This window comes from Apus apus, chromosome 11, assembly GCF_020740795.1.
Source record: "Apus apus isolate bApuApu2 chromosome 11, bApuApu2.pri.cur, whole genome shotgun sequence".
NCBI lineage: Eukaryota > Metazoa > Chordata > Aves > Apodiformes > Apodidae > Apus > Apus apus.
In genome coordinates, this window is record NC_067292.1 from 14619806 (window position 1) to 14646896 (window position 27091).

A 27091-nucleotide genomic window follows, 5' to 3' on the forward strand; every position below is an offset into this window, starting at 1 on the left:
AACATTCTTCTGGATATCCTGCATTCCCACTCTCTGTGTGGAGTTACATATAGCAGAGATAACGTGATCGCCTGGACAGGACAGATATACTTCTGTACAGCTAATCCTATTTTGCTTTAACACAAGATACAGTGGGAGTGACCATGCTGATCTAAAATGTTAAGATAGCTGTGTAGAAGTGTAAATCAGTCCTACATTAAAATCAATATATTTTTATTTTGTACCAGAAAGAGGTGGGAAAAAATAAAGGGGAAAAAAAAAAAAAAAAAGAGAGCAAGTTCTGAAACTTCGTGAAGCTTACCATGATAAACATTAAGGAGAAATCCAGGGATTTTGTCTACTAGAAAGAAAATTGTCTACATTTTCTGGAAAAACTCATTGAGCCAGTCAGATTATGTGAAGCTTGTGATCAAATATAGCCCTGGGCTCTCTCTCCTGCGTTATGCACTTGTGCATCTTGCTCAGCTAAATGAAAACAACCACTATTTTACTGTGTTAAACACTTCAACAGAATGGTGTTTGCATGGGCATGTGTGAATTGCTCTTCTTCAGGTGGCTTATGAAACATTATATCCAAGTTGGTTAGGTATAAATTTATGAACACCATATGCAAAGAATATTAAGGTTTCATTATTCAATTATTTTAAGTAGAACAACCAGTACATTAATGCTACAATACAAAGTAATCAAACAAGAAAAAGTAATTAAATCTGAGCAGTGAGACTGATGAATTTACAGGTAGAGAAAACTTCTGCAGTGCATATTCAAGAGCCTGAATAATTAGGTGTAGCTGTAAAAAGATTGTTCGCTTGTCCTTTTTTGTATATCTATGAAATCTACTTCACTGAGAAATCAAGTACATTATTTTTGTGGCTCACTTTGGACAATTACAAAAAATTAAGGAGGAAAGATAGTCCTGTGACATAGATCATGTAACAGGGGATAGGAAGTCCCTTGAATCTTATGACTTCCTATGTAGCTCTAGGCAAATGACTTGATTTCCCATAAGTAAAAGAGTTTTACAATCTTTCTGTGTGTTTATTTGGGCTAGGAGGACATGTATGTTAAGAATGCTCAGATGAAGAGCACAGAAATGAGCAATAGTTCCATTGCAGGTATATAACATATAACTACAGCACTCACCATACCACATGCTCCATACATTCCAAGCCAGCACATACCCCTAACTCTGTCTCTACTATTGTAAACACGTGTGTTTGCAAAACAGCGGGTATGTACAATTGCACCTTTTCTGCGTTGACTATAGCAAAGCCAGGATCACTGAGCATCACCCTTTTTTCAGTATTCCCAGGTCACTTCCAAAAGATGGCATCTAAATTCATACTAGCATAACTTCCAAAGCGGAGAGATGAAACTAACAAAATTCATCTGATGAAACTGCATTCCTTAAGTCATGATAACTCATTCTATTTTAAATCCAGATTCTGGTTTATGTTTGGGAACACATAATTTCTGGATTAGTACAAATAATTCCAAATTAATAATTTAGTAATCAGAGTATTACTTCCATGAGTCAGATTTAATGAGCCTATAGCAATTCTCAGAGCAGTAGTATATAACAACAGTATGTAGTTGCAACTGTGTGGCAGGAGCTAGGTCAAGTGCCACCTAAGTAAATATTTTAGATAAAAGTCAGTTTCAACTGTTTATCCTAAGGTAGCACTGCAATTAGGAATGATTTTCACTTACTGCATTCTGACCAAATATGTCAGTCCTCCTTTGGAACAAACATGCTAAGTGATACAGAGCAGTTGAATAGCAGTGGATCATTGTAATAACGCAGAAGTGAGAGAATATGGTGAAGATTTTATATAGTTTCATTTTGCAAATCCTTTCAGTGTTTTACATTTTCTTACCTTAAAATGATGAGGACAAATCTATAAAGATTGGTATGTACAGTAGTTGAACCATACTGAGTAATATTTGTTGGAACACTGAAAAATAAATGCAGGTGCAATGATAACATCAACAATGTGAGATTAGCTCTAACACTGTCTTCTAAGGAAGTCTGTGTTATAAACTTATGCTGTGAATCAAAGAAAAAGCCACCTTGTCTGCCTTGACAATAGTGTAATAAATTGTTCACCTGACATAACAACAGAATGGAGGAAAAGAGTACAGAATATCAACTTGAATCAAAACATGATGAGGAAACTTATTTAAAGTGATCTAATTCTTTATGTCTCTGAAAATACTTAGTGCTTCTCCTCCCTTGGGCTTTGTTCCCCTGAAACAATTGCAATTGTTTTCAGAGAAAGTTGCAATCATCTCTGCTGTCACCCTGACCCGATTCTTAAAACTTGGAAGTTTTAAAAGTATTTTGCTCAATAAAGCATAATGACCAAAGCTGCTTACTCTACATAACACAGTCATTCTATCAGGGTCTTATAAAGAAAAGTTACATACGATCCTTACCTGAATGCATGTGGATTTATCTGGAACTTTCTCTCAGACTCTCTAAGGTGTCATTGTGTGGAAGGACGATCAGTTCTACATTTATCCTCCTGTTTCTCTGAAACTGCCAATGAGCCTGTGAAATGGGGAGCATGCCACATAATTAGAACATTATATACTGCCAACTTTCTATTATCCGATGCCTTTTCTAAAAGGAACAAAACACATGCCACACTGACAGTACTTCAGATAGCTAATACAAGAAACTCTCAAGAGTTTTCAGCAGTCTTCAACTTAAATAACAAATAGTAGTTTATAAGACAGTAGGCTAAAACTAAGCCCCTTCAGGAGTACATAAACTTTGAATACTTAGCATACAGCACTAAACACTACAAACACAGTGAAAATCATAGCAATATTTTGTAAAAAACTTCAATGTGAAAAGAGGGGAAAGAGGATTCTCCTTAAGAATACTAAACAGTGGAAAACGCTTTAAGGGCCAGTTCAAAGTATCCTACCTCTTCTGCTTGAATTAAGCAGGTCTTTAAGTATTGCTTCTGTAGCTCTTCGAGGAATTTCAGTGTTACACAGGTGAGAAAGTTACCATGATGACTTAGTTTTTCAGACAGCTAAATCACGGAGGCCCAAATAGCCCAAGGGTGCAGTGCAATACACTGAGAAACCACTGGAGACAGGACTGAAAGGTGTATCCCTTTCCAGTCCCTGGCCGTAGCTCTGTCATAGCTGGTGAGGCAGTGCTGTGACTGCTGCCAGATTTTAATTTCCTGACACCATTTTCAGAAAGTATTGTTGCCATTGCAAACACAATTCAATAATTAGACAAAGAAACTCATGTTGCTGTCAGAAAAATTTTGGCCAAAGGTCAGGAAAATGTCTGGTGAGAACACTGTAAAAGGAACTGAAAATACATGTCTCCAGGTGAGATGGAAAAATCCTATTCCTAGCCAAGGATTGTGTGTAGAAAACACATTATAGATTTATGCCTCAGCTAATGCTATATGAACTGTGAGAGACTATCTTGTAGTACCTGCATGTGTTTTCCAGTTGCATTGCTAAGAAGTGTTCACTGTATCTACGTACAGATGAGTGCATATATTGTATCAGAGACTGCAGGCAAATTATTCAGTACATTTCTAACAAGCTGTTAATAGCTAGAGATTCAAAAAGCTGAATTACTCCTTAACAACTGTTTGCTATTGGATTCACCTTACCATTCTCTGTTTACAGTTATGTAAGTTTTACCTTGACCACGTAAATTAAGAAGCTACCTGCTTTCTACTAGAATTGTTAGAATGTCTCAAAAAGTTTTCTAACAATGTGCAGCCCAGTGGCAGTTAATGCATTCTTTAATACAGTGCTTTCCCTTAACACACCAGGCTATAGTGGCTCAGTTACAGAACTTGTATTTGGACTGAGAAATCTTGCTTTCCAGCCCACATCATCTCCACTGTTGATGCCAAGCTGCATAGCTTGGCAGGTCACATCCTACGTCTACAACAAACATGGGAATTGCTCGATCTCCTGCCGCTGATGCTGTGTAGTGCTCATATTTCACACTTCCAGTCTGGAAGCCAATGGGTGACACAGCATGAAGGATTTTCTTGATGCTCGGGTACTGACAGTGAAGTTGTGTTACATTCTTGTATTTCTTTCATGAGCTGTTGTCTGATGTTCCTACTTAAAATTTGCCTGGTACTATTTTCAGTGGCCCTGGCATGCTGTTTCCTGGAAGTCGAGTTTTGCAAAACCCAGAACTTTCTGAATCTTAATCTTATTTGATGTTTGCTAATGAAATAGGGAGGGTTATTACAGAGTAAATGTCCCATGTCACAATGAGAAAATTTATTTCACTTTTCTTAGAAATGCGTAAGTTCTCTGGGGGAGAATAACACAAAAAGTAACTGTGTGATTCTGAAAGAGAGATTAGAAACAAGGTCTCACAATAGAAAAAAAAAAAGGAAATAAATAAATAAAAATATAATCCTTCTGTTTAGCATTAATATATTCAAGAAAAACAATAATGCACATTCTTAATCAAACTTTGGTAGATTTAGTTTGCAGTATTCCATATAACTACACACATATTCCCACCAAGTTTCTTAAAAATAAACAAAAAAGTAAAAAATGCATTAGCCAAAGGAATGTTATTTATGATCAAACTGTACTGGACAAATTAGTCAGGGGCAATTCATGCATGTGAAAATATGATTTCTAGCACTGCCAAGGTCGATAAGACCTTAGGGAGTAAATGCTAGCCACACAAAGCAAGGATGCCTAGAGGCAGTTTTGAAGATGAGTGGCAAGGCTTTAATAGTTTTTAAAAGCCTGTTAATAATCCAAATGAATAAGCAGTGATACAGGAAGAACAAGTATCTTGTTTATGAAAAGAAAAAGTCACTGCTAAATGTTTTTCTCTCCATAGATTGAATTGCTCAAGCCCAAAATCATACACTTGTACATTTCTCTTCCACAATTCCTGACATTATGCTCACTTGAACCAGAGAACGCAGTGGCACTGAATCAGGATGTTTAAGGAGAGTTCAGATGGTTCACAAAGTTTTTGCTTGATTGTCTGAGCCTACCCTGCCATTTGCCCCATGATAAGGTCCCATCCCACACTTCTGGTAGGAGTATATTCACAGAAGTGTCTGATTCTCCAACCTTAAAAATTAATACAAGCACCACCAGTATAAATGAGTCCCAGCTGCTGAAATAGTTAAATAAAAAGACAAGTTCAATAACCAAAGTACTTTTTATAAGAACATTTCACCTTTTCCCAAGATGTCTACAAATAAATGAATTTTATCTGAAAAGGCATGTTGAATACCTATTTATTTACCATTTTCCCATGGCAGATGAACAAAAAGCAAATGGCTTCCCCCCCCAAAAAAAAATAATAAATTGAACATTTTACAGTTTTTCATTTTAAGCCTGGATACTGAACTAAGAGAGAGTACTTCTGATTAGATGGCTGGAGAAATTACCAGATAAAATGTAGTACCTTGTATTTTATTTTCTTAGTTAAGATCCAAGTGTTATATTTTATATAAATAGGTAGAAGCAATAATGCCAAAGGTGCACGATCAATTAAAATATATGTTATTTTGAGAGATAAGATACAGATCACTTAAGATGATGTTTCAACCTATCTGTGGTAATTTATATTAGCTGAGGGTCTGTTCCTAAATATTAAAACAGCAGTCTTGACACTTCCGCCCCCACCCCCCCCAAATTCTAGACTTTAAAGACACTTTGCAGTCCAAGGATACAGGGTAAGAGAAACTCTATTGCATGCTGCTTCTGGGTGACAGCACAGCTGTCATCTGCACCAAAATCATGACATTTTCAAAGACTGAGTGAAGAATAACTACCTAACTATATGCACAAAGGCCATTTTAGCTAAGTAAAATACAATCACCCTATCTAGAATTATTTTGGACATGATTAGTAACCAGTGTCCCTTGTCCTATGAAAATGTGCCAGGAAATTTTAATTGACTGCAAGTATCCAATGTTGCCATCTAACACATCATCTGAAAGATTAATTTATTGGACCCACACTTAACTACCATGTAACCTGCATTATGGTTTACAAGATGGAATTATTTGGTTTTACATGACAGTTATTGAGCCTACCTCTACTCACAGTTATGCCAGTGAAAAATTTGGAACAAGTCCATTAAAGTCAATGGCTCTATAAAATCAGGGTAAAATGAGACTCAGGCCCACCATGAAAATTAATAATGACTATAATTAACTAAGCCAGTCTTCTGCTTTTCCAGCTGGTAACAAGTGGAACCAAGCACCAGATATCACATACTTCTAAGATAAAAGATGTCTACCTTAAGCCTTGGTCTTTTCACAGAGACCGAGGCTCATATACCTTGTCTGACATGACACACAATGTGCTGAGACCACTGCATGCATGCATGTTCCCTAGCACTTCAGGAGGACCTCATCATGAAAATGCAGAAGAAAAGTGAGGAATTCGGAAGGAGATTTTCTTATGATAATAACATTTACCTGAAAAACACTAAGGAATTGCAGATTCTTTTTATTAACATTAGAAGTTTTGAGCTATCTTCTCTTACATGGTTTGAACTCACCTTTTCTTGTGACTTCAGGGTTTTCCACAGCTTTAGATCATGCAGGACTTTGTCTTGTTTCCTGACAGGGTTATCATGCTATAGAGAACAGTTTTTCTCCTAGTATGGACTTCTGCCTTTTTCCTGTTTCTTTCAATTCAGAAGCTCCAGACCTTCCTGGGGACAGCCATACAGATCCAGGCTTTATGAAGTGAGTCTGCATCTGGGGTGCTTTCAAAGTGGATGTCCTAACTTGCAGTCTTTACTTCTTTGCAGTAGAACATCCTTGCAAGGTTTCCTGAAATGGAGAATCACAGCTTACACCTCAAGAAAAGGTGATTAGCATGTGCTGTAGTGACAAACATCCACTGCTCACAACTAGTTTTTATTATCTCCAAATACCAAATAGTAAATACACAGTAAGTAGTACTCAAATGTTCTACATGATAGAGTTTTGTTTTTATATCATTAATTACCATTATGTATTTATGTAATTCATTTATTGTAATAGAATCTATTGTAAATATAGTAATTTTAATACGTAGTCAGTTTGGAAGCTTTTGAACAGATGTAGATATACTGTGTTATTCATAATCTGCCCTGTACAAACTGAGCCAAGCATTAGGTCATTGCACAAGGCACTGTAGGAAAGTGTAGCTCTGGGCCAGTGAGAGTAGAGAGGAAGTAGAAAGGAAGTAAGATGGTGTATCTAGAAACACAGGGATTTGTTCCCCTACTTTAGAAAAGAGCTAAATTATTATTAATTTATTGCAAAATTCACAGTCTGAAGTGAACAAACACAACCCAGTGATTCTTGTCCTCTCCCTTCTATTGTTGGTGTTGCATTACCAAATCCTGCTAATCGCCTGAGCTTTTAGATTGTAAATTGTTACTAACCAACAGCTTTACAAGGATCACACGTATATGAAAAAGAGTCTTCTTCCCAAGACCACTGACAACCAGCTGCTTTGAAAAAGTATGTTTCTATCTATTACAGCATGAGTACAGGTTGATAGCTTTCAAATGATTCCATTTATGTTAGAATTTGTAAAGTGATATTCTATTATTTCATTGAAAATAAAATGTATTGAGATATTTCACAGTTTTTCCTTTCCCTTCTGTTTCAATATTCTTTTAACTTTTATTTGTGCCATCTAACAACTAAAAGTTATCCAAAATAATTGTTGCATGTTACATCCATTGCATTAAAGATGTTCTGTGTTTATAAAATGAGATTTTTTTATGAATAATGATACATTGAGAAAACATAGCTGTCTCAACAACAATTTTGTCAGTTAAAACCACAGTTATATAGCTTGAATTTCTACACTTCAGTGCATCTCATGAGGGAATGAAATGCTTATTAGATGGTAGCATGCGTAATTCTCCAAATCTTCTTTGATATGCCTATTTTAATTATTTAATTAGTGCCTGGCTAAAAATAGGTGCTTCTTCAGTCAAAGAACAGAGCTGAGAAGATAGTGTAAGTTGTAGCATATCGTTGTTCGCTGACTGCTGTTGAAAAATGTTTATCTACTACTGTATGACAATCTTCCTCTGATGTCTGCAGCCACTGTTTCATGTAACAGCAATTAATGTGATGGGAATCAGGAAAAACCCACCCACAGTGCAATCCCATTCCTTTAATTTTTAAGTGCACAGAACACTCCAGAGGATGGGCAAGCCCACCTGGGGCCAGTGAAAAGAAATCACATCAGTAATTGATTTATTATGGGCAGGAGATAGGTGGTGAAAAAGCTGTGAACCTCCCAGTTCCATGGCACTGCCTAGCACAGCTCATTCCCTATCTTATGCTCCTTCACCTTGGCCACCACAGTAACCACAGAGAGACATATTTTGGCTGCATCCTACATTGAACATTCACAGAACTGCATCTGAATTCAAAGTGGAATGGGACAAGGAAGCTGATAGCAAAAAACTATTTTTGAGTCTGTGTTTTGGAGGAGAATCTTGAGAGCATGGCAGTTTGGTGAAACAGAACAGTGAAGGGCTTGTGAGCCAACTACAAACAGTACAGCATAATGCAGACACAAATAGACAGAAAAAACCCAAAAGCTGCCCAGAAAACAGCAAGATATGAAAGAAATGAAGCAAGAAGTTACTCTTGGAGTCTGATTATTGTATTTTCCTGCATATCCAGAGATAATCTTCGAGGGAAAGATAAATGGATAACTTCAATCTTGAATTGAAAAAAAATTGTGGCCCATTCCCCAGCCACCAAAGATTTTAATGAAATTATTGGAGATGGACCTATGTAACATAAACAGGAAGCATTTCAATTACTCTTCTTCTCCAGTGCCAACAAATACGTCACAGCTAGACTGGAAGAATCAGTAGCTGGTCTCAGTGACAAAGACTACCAGGGTATTGTGGGACAGAAGAAAATATGTTGTCATGTGTATGACTGCCAACTCACAGGCTTGCCATACATGTTCAAGAAGATATTAATTTTCTGAACAACTACAGGAGCTTAAATTATCCTGCCCCGTTGCTTCCTACCACCAATCAGAACACTCACAAATTATTGTGGGCAATTTTGCAATAAGCCAATTGTGTTATCCCTTTTTTTATCCAGCAACAATGTAACAGGGAAGGTGCCAACATATCCAAATGGACTCTGGAATGATTTATTCATCCTAGGCCTCTAAGCCCCTTTTCCTCAGTATTAATACCAAGATTAATGTCTGCCATCAGTGTGCTGCCAACAGGAACTTTTATAAAAGCAAGAACAACTAGTTGGCTCAACTTGCTTTCTAGTTAAGGTTAGGACATCATAAAAACAGAAGCCTACAAAGGCTTTTCCTTTATTTTATTACTTTACAAAATGAAAGTAATTTCATTTAATGTAACAAAAAGACATAGATTACAGAAACATAAGAAATCACTGCCTAAAAAAATTCATTAGCCAGTTCTTTAAAAGGATAAATAAAAAAATACATAATAAAAAAATACATATTTTTAAGTTTTATATATTAATCTCATTTTTTTTTTAACAACTTAGTGTAGACAGATGCATTTGAACATAACCAAAACGCAACATACAGAATACTTAGGAAGTCAAATTCATAATGACAATTACTAAAATCCAGAGTAAATTACAGTGAAGATGTATCCACAAACATTACATAATTTGTTAGATGTGAAAGAATATTTGTTTATATAATTGTTGTCAAACCTTGGTGCCCTTCAAGTCTGTTTATCCACATTTATTTCTGTGGACAATATAAGTGTACCATGCTGATGGTCTCAGCAGTGTGGATGCTTGCCCCTTTTTTCACATATACCATTAAAGTCTTCAACTGCCAATTAATTACAACCAGCTGGGCTAGAATTTTCCCAGGATGACCTTGTGCTTAAGAATTCCTTTGTTTTGTTAGCCCTTCAACTACAAGGTTTCTATATCCTAGATCCTCAAATCTCCAATTTCAAAATTCAAATCCAATGCCTATCCAGAAAAGCTTGAGGAACACACCTAATGAATGTTTTATAAAAATATAACAAAAACCCCACCAAAAACAACAGTTTAGTGACATTGTAACCAACTGTAGTGCAACAAAATCACCTAAATGGACTGTGAAGTATACTGCTGACTGTATATAGCGTATTTGATTGTAGAGTGTATCCATTTGGCATGTAATTGCATAGCCACTTAATCCATTTAAAAGTAATCTTTCAAACTCATTCCTGATCACATTGCTATACTACAAAATGGCCTATTTTTTACCTGAAAGATGTTTTAAGTTATTTTTTTTACAGTCACTAATCTTCCTGCCTGCTTTTGTGGGAAAAGTACATGTGTGTGCTCACATACTTCTCTTTCCTTTCTTCCCATCCTCTGTACCAATTGTTCACCTAGATCAGGCACAGAAACTGCAGAAATGCTGGGTGGTAGTGCTGGGTGAGTGGAGCAGAAACTCCATTTCCCCCTAAAAGACAGAGGTTGCTCAACTGAAAGAACAGAAAGGCCTTTCATTCCTATAAAGAAAAGAAGAGGAAAAAGCTCTTCACAGTAAAGATGAAAAATGTTTGTATTTGAATCCCAGGACAAAAAAGTTCTTCCTACACTGGAAAATAGTCTGTTCACAGCACAACTTGAATAGCCTTTAGCTTTTAAAATTCCTGCAACTGGCAAAAAGTATAATACACATCTATTTAACTTCATTTCTATTTTTAGAAATTATTTATGATCACAGTATCTATGTTAGACAATGACATCGTTATTCCATTCAAATGAGGAAGTTAAAATTTCTTTATAATCTCAGGCACTTAGATTTGAAACTTCACTTATTTGGCTGTTATTGCAATGATACATAGTGTAGGCTTTAATTTGCTGCCTCAGATTTTTAATGATTGTGCAACTGGCAAGAGAAAAAAAACAACCCTGGGAACTTGCGTCTAAAGGTCTAAATGGATACATAAAACTGCCAAATATTTATCTGAATTCAGAATAATATAGTATTATGTGAATCCCTCTTTTCAATTTTGTGAAATGTCATACAAGAATTTTGAAAGTTCTCAAATGTTTTCTAAAAATACATGAAATTTAATCCTTGAATTGCCAATTATTTGTAACTATAAATGGCAAATACTTGCAAAGAAAGAATTTTGTATAATGTTGGTTGGTGATATAAATGAAGTGTTGTATTTCTAGTGTTTTGTTAGATACATTATGTAAAACAGTGGACAATATCCAAAATGGAACTGTAAAAGGTAAAACCGATATTTAGCACAGAGAACTTTCAAAGAGAGGTAGTTATATGATTTCTTGAACAAGCAATATCACGTGACATATCTAATCTAAAGACAGAGGTACACATTTGGTTAGAATTTGGTTACTTATTTTTAAAACCAGAGTTCTAAGTTTATGCGTGGTAAATTAATATCAGTAAAATGGATATTCAGAACATTATGGTCAGAACAAAATATTCCTACATACAAGTTGTCCAGTTCTTTATCTTAAGCTTTACATTTTGCAAAGAATCTCACTATTAAGCTTTCTACTAATTGTATTAATAAAGAGTGCCAGACATTTACTATTGCTGATATTAACATGACAATAATAATGAATTTTTAATTAAGAAGGATGATTTTATGTGTTATAAAAAGTCAGAAGGAGAGGTAGACTCACTGAGCCCAAGTAGAATGATATATCCCAGTGTCTGCAATAAGCTTGGAAAGAACTCATCAGATAAATGGCTTGAGGAATCAACCTACCTCTGAATTTTACTTTACCAGCTGAAATTGTAACTACTGACTTCTTGAAAAGTCATATGCTCATCTGTATTTGAAATAGAGGTAGACTCAAAGTCAAGTCTTTTCTAATGAAAGGTTAATGACCTTTCTGCATTAAGCTGTTTACTGCTCAAAATTATTTAGTTCTGCTGGGAGGAAAAAAACGCCATCCACAAGTCCTATTTTATTTCTGTACCATCTTCACTTCTTTATTTTACTGTTGCTGTTGGTTTCTGCTCATTTGCATTACCTATCTCTTGCTGCCTTTGAACAGTAATTAAAGACAAGTTGCATCTGGTTTAACCCCCCAGATTTTGAGTAAGTCTGAATATGGCTCCAAAGGTTCATAATAGGCTGAAACAAATCACCACTGTAAAAACCCTGACATATGCAATGATCCAGGCTGAGATGCCTTACAGTGTGAGCCTACTTGATCTTGAGAGTTGAGAGCTGAATGTGGTTGGCACCAATAAGATTATTTCATTTATGGAAAGCAGATCATCCAGGCTTCTGTGTAGGGTAAGGGGTAACCCTACAATTACATTTTTCTCAACTAGTTAAACCATCTCTAATTAATTATGATGGTTTCAGCTAAAACTTTCCAGATGAGCAGTTCAAGCTGGACTCAACACTGAACAATCATTGTTACTGAAATGCTCTGGTGTTTTCCAAGTCCCAACTTTTAGATTCAATGAAAATACCAAAAAATGAACAGCACATGTTATCTCAATCCAGGAGATTTATAAAACTCAGATATCTTGTGATTGTGTTGCTGTGTTAGCAGGATAAAAATTTCTTTTCACCCCCTTCACTTTTGCAAAATTCCCCCCTAGCTGTGTCTTAAAAATGTCAAACATATTTTACTGTTTCCAAATAAACACATCATTTTTGGCAGAATTAGTAGACAAGAAAGGTAGGGCCACTGTTGTTACAGGAGTTCATATAAAAAGCAAATTTTAATGTTTCAAAATTTAAGACTTTCCTGAAGTTTTAAAATACATCCTCCCTGACTCCATCTGTATTATTGTCAAAGGCATCATTAAGGGTCCCTTTGGAAAAGTAAATCTGATTAATTAGCATCAGTCTCCATTGTAGAATTCAACAGCTATATAAACAGCTGTAGAATTTTCTTAATAAATATTCTATTATTGTTTTCAGCATTGTTAAAATCTAAAATAATGTAATTGTTTAACCATTCTGTTCTGTAAATTGTTTGCAAAGTTTGTCAAAAGAATTTTTCTTAGTGCTCTACAGTGATACTGAAACACACTCTTTCTTCAGAATTGCTGTAAGAATATACAAAAGCAGGACTGCTTTTAAGTAGCAATTCTGCACAAAAGGGAAGAGAAAGCAGAAAAACTGGAGACAACTGAGAAGGTGAAAATGCCAGAAAACAGCCTGTTTCCACTGTAGTACTCTATTTCAATAGACAGCTTGGGTCATTTGTGAGATCAATGAAAAAGGACAATCTGCTCTCGTAGTTTTCTAGCAAGAATATGGTGATTTCAGGTGCAGGTTCTCCAGCAAATAATTATCACTATGTGGTAGAAGTGGTAGAAGTGCTTGGGTATTGACTCTGTCATGGCAGTTTAGCTTTTGTGCAAGAGGCTAAGTACATGAGGCCATTGCCCACAGAAATCCCCACACCTCAGGAATTCCTGTTTTGAAGGCACTACTTCCCCGTATCCTTGCTGGTCTCCGTTCACAGACAAATAAAGCAGGACTACAGCGCTGAACCAGCAGCAAGGCAGCCTCTCAGGAAAGGGACTCACATCACCAGCTCCTCCTGGTGCCAGCTGACAATGGGCCGGTGAGGACTAGCTTGTATCACCTGCACTGCACCAGCTTAATGCTGCAAGTACTTAGCTCTGGTAAGCTAACACCTTTCTTTAACATTCACTTCATGAAACAATTTCAGAAGGACCCAGGCATTCTGTACAAATCCAGCTAACAAATACTTCCATTGACAATTAGGAAAGCAAAATTAGGTGTATATGTTTACTTCCATATTAGTACACAGAGAAATTATTAAACTGTGAACTGTAAATGTAAATATAAATCAGAAAAAAAGGCAAAACTCTCCCATGTTTACTTGCTTGTAACACAAAAAGCAGGATTTCAACATTGACCAGAGCAACCATAAATAATATGACTATCTTTAATTTGGCCGCCAATATCTGACCAACCTTGATTTATCCGCAGACAAAACCAAGCATCTCTAATTTGCTAACCAATCACTTCAATTCTTTTCTTACCAACCAATAATTCTGCCATCTCTAATTTACCAATAAATAATTCTGCACTCTCAAATTTACTAAGCGATAATGTGACCAATTTGCTGACCAATGATTGTGTCAACTGGTAATAGCGCCCCTAGCAAACAGTAATTTGCCAAGCAATATTTGGACCTTTCCCCCCCTCAGGCAATAAAGAACTTTAGTGGTCTTTGATTCAACATCTGCTATGTTGCCCTGAAACTGCGAAATGTGGATAGTGAGTTTTTTACTATTTGCTTTCTGTGGGAATTTGCTTACATTGACTGCTTACAAATTTCACAGATCTCCCTTAAATGTCCATGAACTAGAATATTTGCTTTCCCTTTTAGTAATATATGTGTTTGAGGGAAGTCTATTTTTTCTGTTAGCAGTATTCCTCTGTTTTTTGCTAACTGCTCTGTTAGTAGTGCTGTCATTATGCTGGGATTTGGTGACAGTTCTGGAGTGCTTAGACAGTGTGCATTGGTAAAGCAGTGAAACCACTAGCCAGCTCTGTCACTCTGCTGACCTTACCACCCAAGTCAATCCTGTGTGGGCAGAGATTTGAGCAGAAAGAGTTCATATATAAAGCCATGTGACTGACTTGTTTTTTCTTATTTCTATATGCCTTGGCTTGTGTGAAAAATGGGTCTTGAATTATTTGTTTCTTGAAACAATAATAATAGCATTTTGAAGTCATGTAGTAACTTCTGTAATCAATTTTACCTTCAAGAAATGTTACCAGTTTTGTGCATTTGTATTAGTTCATATTAAAGCCATTAGCTAACACAACATTAGCTCAGTGAGCAACCACTCTAACACCCATGTTACCGGGAAAGTCTACAGAGAGTAAGGGCATAGCAGTAGTGACCATCAGCACTAAAATTAGCAAAGAATTTGCAACTTCAGGCTGCTGGCTCAGACAACTACAGAAAATAAAGGATCTATAGGCTATGGACAAACCACTGCAAAATTATACAACAGCATATTTTCAAAGAGAGAGACTGTGAGTTCAGGTACAGCTATATGCAGAAGACAGTAACTGCACGAGCACACCATGTGCTGTTCGTTGCCACCAACCTCCTAATACAGTTTACTGATTAATTTATTGCATGCTCCAGGAAATTATTCAAAGCAACATTAATTGCAAACAGAACAAAATTTTGAGATTTCTAACTTTTATAGGAAATAAGAAGATATTTGCATTTAAAATTAATAAAAAACCCTAACTGATTCTGCTAAAATGTCATCCTGAAAGTAGTAGATTGGAAGGACACTATAAACTGCATCTTTTTCTTTCCCATCTTGTGGGAGAAGCACATCCTAAGCAGCACTGTTGCTTCTCATTTTTTAATTCCTGAAGTCTCCTGGGATTCTTGAAAGAAAAGGCAGAAATGCCATTCTAGGTGGCTTTTTCTTTAGAGGAGGTTGTGAATAGGGAGCGTTAGCCAAGAAGGAAAAGGAGTTAGCCAAGAAGGCAGGAATTCCCAGAAGGCAAGAGATTTGGCATGTTTAACATTCTCTTGGTGCTGGAGGAACAAGCATAATACAACTGAAGCTTTACTAAAGCTTACTTCCTGAGTCTAGGTAAATGACAAATGAAAAATATAAAAATTCATTAGTTTTAAGGATAAATAACAACTCTGATAATAGTTTCAGTAGTATTTCTGGTAAATATTTCAAATAACCATAACATTGGCATTTTTTTGCCACAAAAGTGCTTGTTTTACAAGCTTGAGCTTGTTAGTTTGCAGTGACAAACATTTCATTAGCCAATATTGGGATAATGAATTTGAATACAAAAAGCAGTAGTGTTTATCTGGTGAGTGTGAAAGTAAGCGTGATGAGATAAAGGCACCAAGAATGTGTGTGCATGCATCTCTTCCTCTTATAAAGTGAAAGGGGTGGTGGTGGGGGGAAGGTCCAAGTAGGAGATGGAGATTGCTGAGGCCTAATGGTGTAGGATAAGAAACAATGAATGTGAAAGCAGGAGTTTACAGAAGTAGTAGAGGGCCAAGGTTGTTAGTAATAGTGCAAGTGACAGAAAACAGGAATGCATCTACAGCTTGAAAGACAAAACCTAAGTTTGTAAACATGTACAGCTGCCCAAGTTTCTCTCGTCAAATGTGGGCATCATAGAAGAAAAATTTACCCATTCAGGAGTTCCCAAGTTCATTTTACAGTATCCAAGTATATGCACAAGGTTACAGAGAATAGTACAAAGAGAAGTGCCACAGGAAAAAACACATTAAAAGCACATAAGCATATGCATATAGTACTAGTATAATGCTTTACACTGAGGGAAACACGAGGATTGATGGATTGGAAGATAGTTTTGCCTCGTCTGGTTAAATTTTCTACATTAGAGTACTATTGATTTTCCTAAGTATATAGGATACTGTATATACCCCATTCTGCTACCCTTACACAGGTTAATTCTTTTATCCATTTCAAACCCGGTCAATCAATAACACCGATCAGGTAGGTTGTGAAATTGCCTGGAAAACACAACCACAAAGTAAACCAAATACAATGGCCTGTCTATGTGACTTAAAGCTTAGCCCAGCATTGAAAATCACTAATGGAACACTGTGCAGTTTGTTCATGCTACAAGCAGTCAAGAATCATGCATAATGTAATAGTGCATCTGCTAACAGCAGCTCACACAGGCTAATTTAATCTTGTTTTAAACTAGACACGAGGAATTAATCTTTAAAGCTGCTCCCGTGATTCTTTTTGGCCCCTAAAATATTGAGGGTCTTTCCACCTCCCCATTTACAATACAGTAAAGGGATGCATTTCAGTTATTGTCATGTATTTACACTTCATCTACATTAGCTGGAAAATGAATGCAACTCCATAATTTATCAGTCTTAAAAAGCACACTGCACATGCTGTGTTTTGTGCTGTAACATCTGAAACTGGTATTAAGTCTCAGACTCTACTGTGGAAGTTAGATTCCCTAAATCATTAATATTTGAAAATAAATATTTTATTTTTTTTTTTCCCCCTCAAGTTTACTTTGGCTCTATCAATTACATGAGAGTGGCTCACAGCTGTATCTGGTGTAGACGTTACATTATTATTATTATTATTATTATTATTATTATTATTATTATTATTGTTGTTGTTGTTGTTGTTGTTGTTATCGTCATCATCATCATCTTAATGACTTGTATTGCCATCGTGCTATTGTGCTTGGTGCTGTGCAAACACTGAAAAAGACAGGCTCCATCCCTAATAACTTATCACCCAAGTACAAAAAAAAGATACGGACAGATAGTAGAGTACAAAAGGAAAAAAAGCAACAACTAAAACAATATTGATGAGAAAGAAAAGAAATAAAATAATCATGTATAGTAAACTTGACTTTGGCAAGATTTCAAGTTGGAAGCTTGATCATGAGGTTTTGGACCTCATGCCCACAAGAAATTTAAGTAGGGCTTTGAAAGACAACAATGAATTACCTTTGCAAATGTTCATGGAGAGCTCCTTGTAAGCATAAGGAAGACTAATAGAAGAAAAATGTTCATAGGAAAAAGTAACAGATGGGAAGTGGAGACTGGTCACTCATCAAGATTGGTGAGGCACACAATGTCTTCAGAGGAGGATGATAATCAGAACAGAAAGAGTGAACATGAAAAATATTTCAGTATGAGTGTAGTGGAGCTGATAGAACTAAATCTAGGGGAGAGGGAAAGAAACTATCCATGTAAATGGACTTTGAAAAAGATTTCTGATTGTGTGCAAGTGAAGCAATATTACATTTCATGCAAAGTTTAGTATGTAATAAACAACAGAGGATGACGAAAACCTGGAAAAGCGTTAATGCTGCAGATGGGACAGGAAAGACTCTCTTTCAGAAATGTTTTACCAAAATAATCAACAAGATCAAGACATAGGCTGGACATCAAATATTGGGCTAAGGGATGGTGACAGTTAGTGACAGGACCAGGATATTGGTCACTGCAGTCAAGAAGAGATATGCTGAAGATAAGTTTCATTCTTGTAAACAGCTGTCAGCAAAAGTTTAAAGCTTTACTTCAACTATAAGACATTGACCATCCATGGAGAAACATTAGATGGTGACAGGCCAGTATCATACTTCGAAGAAGGGAGTAGTAAATCTGTGAGGTTTCTGACTAGGGACAGGTGTTGAGTTTGTATCTGTGGACTATATCTCAGAGATAACGCACAGAAATAAAACCAAAGTGTGAGCAAAGGATACAACACATGAAGCTGAAGAGCTAATGCAACCTCCCTGGCTCACTGGAGGGGGATTGGACTAGATGGCCTTTAAAGGTTAACTCCAACCAAAACCATTCCATAATTCTTTGAGGACAGACTCATTGAAATCAAATTACTAAGTTTGAAATTTATTTAGATAATACAATCAGAAAGTAGTTCAACAAATTTAGAGCAGAGACAGAGAAGGAAAATAATGAGAATGAGGGCTAGAAAAAAGGCCAAGAATTTTTTCAGATAGACAAAGTTAAATTGTGTTTCTATGATGAAGGGTTAACCCAGTATAGAGATACATATGAAAGGTATGGTCAGAATAATGACATGTATAAACAGGTCATCAGATGAAGATGAAGTTAGAGGAAACAGACTGAAATGGAGAAACAAAACAACCATCATTCACTGTGAGGCAGGAGGAAGAAAATTTTTCACAAAGGAGAAAGCAAGCAAGTAGGGAAGATAAAGAGATGGTCTCAGGTTTTCTTGGGAAAATATGAACTCCAGCAGGATTTTGAGTGGTGAACGAGTAGCACTAACATAAAGGTGACCTGTGCTGTTGATATAGGCTCCAAATAAAATGCAAAACAATTAAAAACATATGATGATATATTCATTTCTGGTAAAATTTTATACTAATATGTAGTTAAACATGCTACCAAGCAGGAAATATGGCAGAACTTGCTTGTTTATTCAGATCTGGAATGAAGTAAAACACTATGTTCTTGTGGTATATTAGACTTGTAGGAATAGTGGAGTTAGGTCAATGCCAATCTTCCACAATTTCCAAATTCAGTTTTAGATTTGAGTGAATCTTCCAAATCCAGTTGGAACACTCAAGTTTTATTCTGCATCCTAAGAAATACAAATATTCCCCAGATCTGGAAAACTGTAAATAGAAGTAATTTGAAGCCTTTTTAAGACCACTTCAGAGGCTGGTGAAGTGTTGCAGTTAGAGCATTCACTAAGGACTGTTCATAAAATACCTCTGTTTAAGCTTTAAATATAAACAAGCCTCATGAGATTCAATCCTAAGTATCTCCTACTCTGATTTATAGTAGATGTTTAAGGGACAAATAAGAAAAACCACAGAGTCTGATAAGGACAATCTTTATACAGATCCAAACTAATAATCAGAGAAAGAGTTCTCTAAACCCATTCAGACTAGCTCTTGTTAAAGCGCATTAGTATTTCCTCAAGCTGTTTCTGAAAACCTAGCTCTGACCTGAACAATGCACAATCCAAAGACAGTCAAGTAGTCAGAGAGTAGTGGAAAAAGAATAACAATAATAAAATTATGCAATTTATACATGTCAACTTGATTCACAATAAGCACAGCAGATCTTTAAAAAGAGACCTAAATGTCAACAGGGTGTTATGAATGAAAGAACAGAATAAACATCCATTATGTTACAGAGTCTATGAAAAACTGCATGGAAAATACAAAATAGAAATGATTTAAGATTATGAACCCATAAATTCACTGTACTTCTTAAATGTTAAGGATGTCTCGTATAGTACTTATTATTATTTCTAAAGGAAAAAAAACCTAACATCCTGTATAATCATTAGAATTTACTGGTTCCTTGTGTTTCCAGAAAATACTTTGTTGACTCCCTTCTCATTTACGATTAATTTTAAGCTCCTGTTTGTTTTACATGCATCTTAGTAAATAACTCAAGCAATAAAACCTCTTTCTGCATGTTCAGACATGCATGCATAAATGATAGACAATATACACATCTAAAAAGTACTTATCATGCCTTTTCTCTCTAATATGTAATGTAATTTTAATACAAGATTTTCAGTATAAACAAATACTTGAAAATAGCATTTAGTAGAATTTCCTTTAAAATTAGACTTAAGGCTGTGAATGAAGCCTGAGCTTCAGAGTGGAGAGCTTCTGCATGGACATAAAAGGAAAGTTTAAGTAAACAATATACTGTTTTTATTTAAAAAGGAAAATGGGGGGGGGGGGAGAAAAAAGGAAAGGGTGACGGGAAAGAAAAATCATGCCAAGCCAAGCCCAGTCAAAATGCATTATTAGGGTGTCCAGGAAATTATAGCTTGTGTCCATTAGTCCTTTCAGGGTTAATATTGATGCAGATATTATTTCTATCCATGGTACCATTTATTTGAAATATTATGACTGGGAGTAGCTGCAGCAGTGAATCAAATCAATTGATAGAGCAGTTAGCCCCGCAGTCAAGGCTGCCTTTACACCGTGCAGCGAGCATGAAATATTATGGAGATTGTTCTTTAAAGTGATCACTTTATCATCATTTGTCTGCAGCCCAGGCTATTCCTTCCTGCCTCGCTTCCCTGTTGGGTTAGAGCTGTCATAACTCAATCAGCCGTATAATGCTGTTCATAGCACCTCCGTAGCAGGTATTGAACTTGTCAAGGGCCACTGAGGGAGTTATACTTATCCATTTTGACAGCTAGCAACACCACTCTGATATTTATGTCAGTTTATATATGTATGATATGTATTTCTTAAATGTAATTAGAAGCCTGTTTGTGCGTGATATATCTGAATTGCCCAGAGCTGCTCATGATTAAGACATTGATTTCTAACCTTGTGCATTACTGGAGAAGGGAATATGACAAGCTCCATCACTCAGGGGTTGCAGCTAACCTCTTCTGTCTATATACATCATATGAAATTGTCACTATTGTTTATCTGTCCTGCAAAGTTGACTACAAAGCAACTGTTATTTTAGTTTGCTAAATAAACTAAAAGACTGTAAACCAAACCATCATCCTTGTCCCTCCAGAGCACTTGGGTTTTGTAGCTGTGTTACTCAGACTAAGGTTGCAAAAGCAGACCATGCTCTGAAAGGTGAGTGAAGATCAGCATCGTGTTTGCTCTATCACTTGTTCTCATAGGTATCTAGGGCATATTGCTTGGATTTCAGTGACATTTTGGAGATATCCTACATGCCAAGTGATAGAAAATATCATGTATTTCAGTTAAAAAGGGAATCAAGACAAATGTGAACAAACAAAAGCCTCAATTACCTCTTTCTGCTTATTAATTTACTTTGTTATGGTTTCAGAATGAGATTGTTACACAAAATAGTGACTGTATGTATGATCAGCCTCTCAATATTTTTTTGTCTTAATATCCTAGTGGTTTCAGGGGATTATAGTCTCCAAACCATTCTTCCTCTCACTCAGAATGAATGCTGAAGCAATTTGTTGTTTTGTTAGCTTTTTAAAAAGATCCTTAAAAATTCAGGATTTCTGGATTTTAACGTAGACAATTCAGTTTCTTTGGCTCACTGGACATAATCAGTATCAATCTTTTTATCTTTAAATTCACACCTTTATTCTTACATATCTAAAAAAGAAGGTGTTTTTTTTCAACAGTACACTCAGGTTTACCTCCGTTTTCTTCCAAAACTGATCTTATTCTGAAGATACCCGGGGTCAAAAGTTTCAAATCTGGATAGATTGTAAAAAAGCATCTGCATTAGATTATGTTTTGAAAAATCCCCTCTATAGCTCTGGTTTTACAATACAAGATTTTAAGGAAATTTCAATGCATTATTTAAAGGATCAGAATTTCATAAGTCTTTAGATGCAACAACACAGGTGGACAGTTTAAGCTGTTACCCACCATCAATAGAAATCGCCATCTGAAGGTGCCTTGAAGCTTACTGAGATCAGAGATTAGGGTAAAGGGTATGATCTTATTTCCATTTTTTTTAAACAAGTAACAGATGAATCCAAGGAAAACAAGAAGCCTGCAAACACTTCTTAAAAACAGATGCAAATTTTTGTAAGTATAACTACCTTCCAGAAGAACTCCCACTGCAATACATTAACTGCATATTATTTTGAGATTTAAGTGCTTACATGAAATGGAATCTCAGTGACACACAAAGACCAGGATTAAAAATGTCCCAAGGATCCATCTGCATCTCTAGACATACATTTGTGACAGAACCCTAAAAAATAATCTAGAAAACACCGAGTCCATGAGACTCCCATGAAAACCTGTTTCTTTTCACACAGAAGCCAAAAGATACCAAAACCTACAGTCTGTCATAGAAGCACAAGCATTCAAGCTAAGTATCATCCAGATGTCACTGTTCCAACCTTCCCTTCCAACCTTCCAACAAAGACCGCTGTGATTCAGAGCTATTATGAGAGCTATGTAGTTCAATTTACGTGCTTCCAATGCAGTTCTTCCAGACTGCTTCATTTATTATGAAAATGGAAACATGTAATTTTGTTTTCTGATTACAGCATGATGTGCCTGTAGATGATGACTTTCATGTAGCTAGAGAGAAAAAAACTAAGATAGAAATTTTCCTTACTTCTGTAAAAAATAAGAGGGCTGTGTAATACATATTTTCTTTCTGATTTATCACATAAAATATGGTAGAACAAACTAAAATGAGTGCACCACAGAAAGCAAACAAAATCAGTGTTATTTAGCAAAAAATTAGTTCTTGGACCTCAAGTAGTAAATATGAATGGAAATAAAACTGCAAAGCTTGCCCATAACTTTTGTTAAGCTACATCAGCCATCCTAGGTAAGGATTCTACCATTAGAAAATAGCTGGATCAGTCAAGGGTATAATCTCACAAGTTATATCTGGCTGCACTAGTTTGTGAGACAAATATTTACACAGCCTGCAGTGCTAAACAATACTGACCTCAGTGACTGTATGGGATAGTCTGTACAACTGCTGTCAGCTGCCCCCAAAATATCTCCAGTGTATTAAGATGTAGTTCCCTACATGTTTCGTTAGTTCCACTTCTCAGTGCGTTTTTTGATAAGTAGATAATCTAAGATACAGTTAGAAGGAAAACCACAAAACTCACCCCACAGTAAATTGCAAATGATCTTTCTTGCATTCTCATAAGGACGTGAGCCAGAGGGGACCTTTCAATTACTTTTGTGTTAAAAAGACTTCCCAAAAAGCAGCTCCAACTTTGAACATTCAGACTAATTATCTTAGTCCTGCCATGTAAAATAACGATGTGCCAAACTTGAGTGACGGTTTATTCTTCAGATGCTGAAAAACTTTCTCATTCCTTCCTAAACATTACAGGATGATTATGAATGCACCCCTTCTATAGCTATTGAAATTAGGATCCTTTTAGTTTTGAACACTGGAACTCTTTAATAGTGTACAGAAGCAACTTATAAGGGAGAAAGTGGAAGAACTATCTAACACATCTAACACAAAATTGTATTTTAACATGTCTAAACTGCATCTCATAATTTTTTATGACTTCCATTTGACCACCTATGCAAGTAACACTTCCACGGAGAAAACAGGTTTATAGAAATAACAATTTGTCTCTGCTGGAAATGGCCTGAACACTGGTGTTAACTAAAAGCTCCACCCCTTCCTTAATAACAGTGATCAAGACTCTCATTTTACATCTCCACAAAGACAGCTTGCTTCCAGCAGCAGAGTGCTCCTTTAACACCACGGGGTAAGAGCTGATGCAGAGCACTGAGTCCCCAGTAATGAATCATCCATGTTAATCCCATGCTTTGCTTGGAAGACTAGACAATTTCACAGTGTTAGGTTATTCAACAGCCATAATTTGTTGCTGCGTATAATATTTATTATGCATTTTATATCTTTAAAGCATTGTACAAAGCGCAGTGAGAAAAGAGGCAACTGAGTCAATGGCACAGCTATGAGAAAAAAATCAGATTCCATCCCCTGAATTTTGCCTAGTAGTCTTAATAACGAGTTTTCTTAAGCAATACCTATAGTCTACTTCCAGACAAGCTGAACTTTATTATGGTGCCTCAACATTGATACTTTGTGCCATTTGAAATACACTTGGGGATCCCATCAGCTCCCCAGTTGCTGCTACAAAACAGCACAGTCTCATAGCCTACCCATACATAGATTTCTTGGATAATGTAGGACATTTCAAGGGCTCCAGACATGTACAGTGAGGCAACTGAATCAAACCCTTTAAAACAATATTTTGTGTCACAGTAATACATTGCTGAACGTGCTGAATTTAGTAGTACCATTTTCATGACAGGCCCAAGCCAGTACTAATTAGTCAAACCCACTGAATCCTAGCCATGTGCAAAAGCAGATGTAAGACATCTTATTCAAAATTCAGAAAAATTCAAAGTGTACCTTTTGTTTACTACTCATTGTCATTTATGGCTTGCAGTATTTTCATTCCAAAGAATAAATTAATGTTATTTCTACATGCAGAAATTTCATTCCAATTTTTTATATAAATCCTGCTGCAGGAAAATCTGTATTTGTTTTCTGGATTACAGCATGATGTGCCTGTAGCTGATGACTTTAATGTAGCTAGAAAGAAAAAATAGCAAAGAGAAAATAGTAATTTTCCTTACTTCTGTAAAATAAGAGTGCTTTCCGATTTATCACATAAAATATGATTTTTGCACACAAGGAAAAGTTGCTCTGCAGAACTGTGAAAATATTTAAATCTGAACTCAAGAACTCAGATCTGTGATTAGCAAAAGTCAGTGGATTACTGATTTGAATCTTGGGAATGGTGGATACCAAAGCAAGCATATGCCAACATATGCTTGAAGAGCAGCCTCTGTGCCTGGCAGATTGAGGTCCAGAAACCAAGAGAAAAACCTCTTGCTGCCTCAGAAAGAGAAGCCTACCCAGCTGCAAGGTCTGAGTGTCCTTGTGTTTCTGACCAGCACAGAGGGATTGGGGTGAGGGGGATATCCACAGGGGCACAGAAGTGAGTAGGACCTAGCAGGAGGCAGACACAAGTTGTAGGTGAGAGGAGCCAGGAAGGCAGCTTCCCATAGGCCATCCACTCGCCCTCCACTCTGACATGCCTCACACAGCAGCCTCTTGCACAGGAAAACTGCACATTAGAAAGCAGATGCACCTGTAGTTCAGCAAAAATCAGGGTTTCGTGAGAGCAACTATGAGCAAAAGAATGGTGAAGCAGTTGCGTACAATCAGTGTTTGGGCAAAGTGCACAATACAGGCAGGCGTGGAAGAAATAGCTCAAAACACTGCAATGCCCATGTTAAACTTTGTCATTTAGGTTACTGACTCATCTACTCTACCTGAACACTGCAAGTACCCCAAGAGGAGATTTCAAAAGGGACTTGCCTATACAGGACACAGAGACTGCAGAACTTCCTTTGCAAGCGGAGAGCAGGAGGGCCCATAACCATGTGGGGAACAAGAGGTGTTTCTGCACATCAATGGCTGTGTTACCTGGCACTGCACACTTAACAGTTGAGGGTTGCAAAGAATAAAACTTCTGGCAAAATAAGAAATTCTGCATTCTAATTATCCCATGAAAATTAGTTTCTGTAATGTCTGGCAACATTTTTTTGATACAATAGTCTGTCAATGAAACATGAACAGCACAGACATTCCAGTAACATATCATCTTAGGTATCTACTAATTAATATGTAAACATAAAGAAACACCTAAGCAAATATACTTAAGCTGTTAACAATACCACCTATGCAGTATTCATGATTATTTTAATGCCATTCATAACTGTACTACTATTCTCCTCCCCTTTCAGCGTACCCCATTCCACATTCTTTATGAATAAGTGGCTTACTCTAATGCCACACTTCATTTGCTATTCTGAGGATAACTTTATTCAGAAAAAAAAATAAGTCACATCCTTATATTGAGATATTGATGACCTAGGATGGGTGATTTAAGATCTGCCCAACCCAGCACACACTGAAAATGGAACCACAAAATCCTGATTCACATTCAGATTTTGGACTCTCAAAGCCTGGAGTTCTTTGGCTCACAGCTTTCTTATTAATGTACAGAGCACAGCATGACAACTCAGGTATTTCTGATTTTGCCACAGATTTGCTGGGTTCACTCAAGCAAAGTGCTGCCTCCGGATAGCATAGTAATGATACAAAAGCTCCTTGTAAAACATTCACAGATCTTCCTATGAAAAGAACAATAACAGTATTGTGATCTGTGGTTTTAGTGTAAGCTAGGATATGTCATATAACAAATGATCTTTCGTAATTTCTAATTTCTTTACTGAATAAAGTGGTCTATCCAGTTTGTCTCCAACAACCTGCTGTAGGCCTCTGAGGAAGGACTGAGGGAGAGAAGGAGAGGAGATAGAATATATACTGGTACTTTGGGGCAACCAAAGTAATCACTCGCTTTTAAGCTTTGGGTCATGCTCACTAGACCTGCTTTCAAATAAACTGCCACTGCAGTCCACCTCCACTGGCACTGTACATTGAATAAATTAAAAAAAAAAACAAACAACAACGCAGCTGCTGCTCTTGAGAGCTGTCAAAATGAGAGCTACTGACATCCTGATCTTCAGCATGAACATGGATTTGCTGTACCTCTCCATAAACTACACCAGGAACAAATACTGTTATAACTGCTAAGTGCTGCATCTTATCTCTGCTACCTTTTGCTTCCACATTCTAGGGGATGGAAAGTGTACACAGTTACGTAAAATCATTCTGACATGTGTGAATTCAATCTTGCCGTGCTATTTGTTTTACACAGCACAAGCAAGAGTCAGCCAACAAAATGGTAAAAAAGGGATATAATTCATCGTGACCATCTTCAAAATCTGTTTGCAGAACCTTCCTGCTCTAGTCTATGATGATTCTTAAGTACCTCTCAAATTAGAATTATTGGATTGCACAAACTCTGATCGTGATACAGCATTCAGAAGCGTACAGAGTAGCTGTCCGCGACTAGTAATAGGGACTCCCTCTCTCATGACAACAGGATGTGTAGCTTTCATAGCTTAGTCAAACCTCTAATCCTGCAGAAACAACTGCTGAAAGTAGGTTAAACATTAGAGCTATTTCTGTTA

At 36.5% G+C, this 27091-nt stretch overlaps 1 long non-coding RNA gene across 1 annotated transcript in view; it reads right to left on the reverse strand.

Moving 5' to 3' along the window:
* Nucleotides 1-2442: 2442 nt before the first annotated feature.
* The window catches only part of LOC127389433 (uncharacterized), a 98784-nt gene continuing 74135 nt past the window's right edge, over nucleotides 2443-27091 (reverse strand). Inside the window, exons 2-3 of the long non-coding RNA XR_007890634.1 lie at nucleotides 6542-6818; nucleotides 2443-2551 (exon numbers count right to left, since the gene is read on the reverse strand). This is a non-coding gene — a long non-coding RNA (uncharacterized LOC127389433). The remainder of the gene's footprint in view (nucleotides 2552-6541; nucleotides 6819-27091) is intronic.